We start from the raw sequence: 4839 nt of genomic DNA on the forward strand, positions 1-4839 counted from the left end.
TTTTACCAACACATATAGAGGGCCCCGCATCTTGTGTACTTTTGCTTGTCGAGGCTTGTCTCATTCATTATTTTTAAAAAAAATTTGCAACGTCGTGGAAATGCATCTCGAACCACGTCACAATCAATGTACCCGTGATTAGCGACACATTTCGACTTTCGTTGAGATTTGGATTTGGGTCACATAAATGTGCACCCGGGTTTAAGAAGGTAATGTTATTTAAAGTACACGCCTAAAGAGACTAACGCGGGGTTATTTTGGGAAGTGGCCGTGAAATTCGCTAAACGGCCCGTCCTGAAATTTAAGTATTTTAATATATAGAATTATCGAGGGCCCCGCAATCTGTGTGTTTTATTTGGCAAGGCTCATCTCGTTTATTTTAAAAGGACGATCCTAATGTGACTACATCTTTTCTATTAAGTTCGTCTCTAAACACAAAACGAAGGTCCCAACCAATTTTTACTTAACTCTATTGTATGATTTTCAAGGATGGTCTTGTGATCTAGCCCGTTTCCTACGACCAGATTTCATGCGTTATTCGAGCCACGTTCAGCATTCTGCTCACAGAAGCGGATTCGAGTCTGATCTAACGTACATAGGCTATTGCCAATCGCTTGACATGATGAAGTCAAACCCAATATTTCAACTTTTGAGCAAGTGGACTGCCAACAATCATTATCCACCTACTGTTGACAACATTAAAACCTTCATAGCTAATGAACTAACAAGTTTAAATAGGTGGATTCAATAGAACAAACTCATGCTATCTTCATCTTATTCCACTTATTTAACTAAACGGTTTTGACAATTTTGGGCATGCTTAACTATTCGGGAAAAGCACAATTAACTTGGAAGTTTGATTTTTCAATTCTATGCTACTAAAGTTGGTATTAAACTACTAAATATACAACTACGAAAGGCAAATTAATGGTCCAATACAGTCCTTATCAGATACAAACTCCACAGTCCACATTCTTCATTGAGTTATAAAGATAGACTATACAACTTATTATTTATCTACTAAATTACAGATGCACTAAGTACTCCACTACTCGAGCATTTTTCTTTTCACTTTTGCATCTCACAGCTACATCACAATGTGATTCGAAAGTGTACCTGGTAATTGACAATAGAAGAAGAAGAGGAGGATCAGCAGAGCAGTAGCAAACAACAACAGCAACAACCAGCAGCACAGTGACAGAATAACCCAGTAACATATTTAAAAAGGAACCAGCAGAATTCCAGCAACACCCAATGAAACAGTAGCAAATAACCAATAGCAAACTCAGGAAGAACCAATTGAAACCCCAGAAATACCAACCAACAACACCAATAAAACAGCAACAATACTAGTTCTGATATTCAGCAGTAAAAGAAAAGACATCACTTTTCAGTTTCTTAGCTCTCAAACACTGAACCTTTTAGGATTAAAAACCAGCCTGTTTTTTACTCTCAAATTACTGAACTTTTTTAAATGTTAAAAATCCAGCCTAGACTCTTTGAAAATAAACTGAAAGAGGACTGATTTTTCCCCTCCAAAAAAACCCCACCCAAATCTGTCTTAAATGACTCTATTTATAACCCAAAAACAGGCCAGCTATTTCTGCCTTGAAACTATCAGATTCTCTGCCCATCCCCCTTTGAATCCCATTACTTAATGTCTTCTTGTTTAAAGTTATTTTGTTCCCCACACTTGCATGCCTTGTTCCCTATTATTTCATGCCTTGTTCCCCACTATTTATTAAACAATGCCTTATTTTAATATTATTAGTGCTTAGTGGACAGAGCACTCAAATTAATCATTTTTTCAAGTTTTCAATTCACAAATTACCCCTGAAACTACTATGATTTACTATCCTAGTCCAATCCTTTGTACCCTATCAACAATAACCAATTTCCTTAATTAAAAATCAAACTGATTCCAAATTAATCACCAATCTTCAGCAGCTATAACCAATTTAATTCAATTCATCTAGCAGTTCGAACTTAGAACTCAGATTAGATGAAATAGCAGACTGATGCTAAGTTGCTAAGATGCACATGTACATGGGAATAACTGACTGCTTTCACAATTATGAATCAACCTTTGGCAAAATGAATGATCATTGTAAACGTACTGAATCGACAGACAAACTGAACTCATATGCCATATGATGAACAATCAAAGAAAAGGAAACAAACATCACATAAAATGAAACAATTTGAACCAACAATAACAGTACATTCATAGCTCTAAATTAGCCTTAAACACAAAACGTAGGGACACTGAGGATATATTGAATGGAAACCTAAGGCTGAAAACAAAACAAACGACACCAAACAACTTGACGAGAACTACTAAACTACAGACATGAATGGATTAATCGACGAAACTGTTTATAATACATGTTAATCAACAGAAGGAAACTGGACCAAGAAAAAGGTCCGAAAGAGGAGAAAGAACTACTTGACAAAAATGATGAACTACTCAGTCAAAATAAAACAAACATCAGAAGGAAAGGGAAAACAAAAGGAAATACCTCGAAACTTCAGACCAAACCCCATCCATTTCAGTTTTGAACTTCGTCTTGAGACTTTGAAGCCAAAGCAGACCTTAATCGAGTGTTCTCGACTGAGAACACTTGACTAAAGTCGGTTAAGACCTCAAATCTTTTGGATCGATTCCTAGGTTTTGTTCTTCTAGGGCTCATTCAGTTCCGACTTGATTTGAGCAGGACTAACATGAGATTTGGGTCGATGGGGGGTCAGGTGGAGCTAGGGTGTGAACCTGGGACTGGTTGGGTAGGTTTAGGGTTTTGCTCGAATCTTTGATTGAAGATTCGAGAAGCTCGGGGATGATTCGAAGCAAGACGAGTGTGGATTTGTGGAGGGGAGGGTCAGGTGGTCAAGGGGTGTTATTTTCATGGCCATCGGAGCCGGAGCCGCCGGGTTTACGGCGAAGGGGCGGGGTAGCGGCTCTAGGGTTTCGAGGGATCGTCTTTGAGAGGTCTGAGAGAGACGATGGGGCGAGGGGGGTTTGGTCTAGGGGGCGGGGTAGGATTTAGGAATATATACCATGTGGGGAATTTAATCCCGACCATTAGATCAATTAAGATCAACGGCCAGGATCAAGGAGATTAACCAATACGGCATCGTTTGGTTTAAGTAGGGGGGCTACTTGAACCGGGTAACGGGTCGGGTTCGGTTCTTGGATATGGGTATTGATCTGTGACCGTTGGATGTGGCTTGGTTGAATGGCTGAGATATTTTGCCATTGAAACGACGTAGTTTGGTTCCTATACTACGTCGTTTCACCATCCTGTGAGAGGAGCTGCCTGGACCGAGTTTGGGACATGCCATTGGGCCAGGGATTTGAGCCCAATCCGATTTTCCTTCCTAGTTTTCATTTTTGTTTTGTTTTCTTTTTTTATTTTCTTCCCAAATTATTTTCTAAAATTATAAACCAAGTTAAAAATACTATTTATCTTCTAATAACAATTATCACATATAATTAAATGCCAATTAACAATAAAATCACACAATTCAACATTAAATGCTAAAAATGCAAAGTGCATTATTTTTTATGATTTTCATTTTCGTAAAATAAATCACTGGTTAATTAATCCTAAATTGTAAATGTAAATGCAACACATATATTTTTGTATTTTTCAGTAGTAAAAATAGAATAAACATGCACAAACAAATACAAATAAATCGCAAGCAATACACAGCTATTTTATTTTGAATTTTTGTGGGAGTAGTTCTTGTAGGGCAAAAATCACGTGCTCACAGCTGCCCCTCTTTGTCCGGAAACACAAAGAGTTTTCGTGCAAAGATAAAGTGAGCGGACACGAGCGATTTTTGCCCATTCGGCTACTCCGTGTGAAGCATTTTTCTGAAAAATTTAACCGAACCTTTGCTTCGAAGGTTTCCTACATATCCCTGGCTAAAAGGGAATCAGGTTAATGTAGTTCGGAAAGTTTGGTAGCTGGGACCACCATGGGACTTGCAATTTTGCTATTACTACTGTTGCATGCTGTTACTACTGCTTTCCGACCTCCTTATTACACCGTGCTAAAAGAAAACAAGTAGCTAGACTAAACTAGGGATTACAACAAATTATCTATATTCAAACTTGCTCTTGTAGTCTTCCTTCTGATTTCTGTAGCGGAATTTATGCTGGGGATATTTTGTTGTAACCCTCCGCTTTACTGACTTATGACTTGAAATTGAGTGTAGTCCTCTGTTCTACAGGCGGGATCCTAACTTCAAACTTGAAATTTATTCCTCTGTTCTATAGGCGGGCTCCTGACTTCATTTTGAAATGTACTCCTCTGTTCTACAGGCGGGCTCCTGGCTTCAACTACTTCTTAAAATATAACACCTCCATTCTCCAGGCGGGCTCCTGACTTCAACTACAACTTGAAAATATAACACCTCCATTCTCCAGGCGAGCTCCTGACTTCAACTACTTCTTAAAATATAACATCTCCATTCTCTAGGCGGGCTCCTGATTTCAATAAACCTTAAAATATAACACCTCCATTCTCCAAGCGGGCTCCTGATTTCAATAACTTCTTAAAATATAATACCTCCATTCTCCAGTCGGGCTCCGGACTTCAACTACTTCTTAAAATATAACACCTATATTCTCCAGGCGGGCTCCTGTCTTCAACAACTTCTTAAAAATATAACACCTCCATTCTCCAGGCGGGCTCCTGACTTCAACAACTTCTTAAAAATATAATACCTTCATTCTCAAAGCGGGCTCCTGACTTCAACAACTTCTTAAAAATATAACACCTCCATTCTCCAGGCGGGCTCCTGACTTCCACAACTTCTTAAAAATATAACACCTCC

This window comes from Nicotiana tabacum, chromosome 7, assembly GCF_000715075.1.
Source record: "Nicotiana tabacum cultivar K326 chromosome 7, ASM71507v2, whole genome shotgun sequence".
In the NCBI taxonomy this organism is placed as follows: domain Eukaryota; kingdom Viridiplantae; phylum Streptophyta; class Magnoliopsida; order Solanales; family Solanaceae; genus Nicotiana; species Nicotiana tabacum.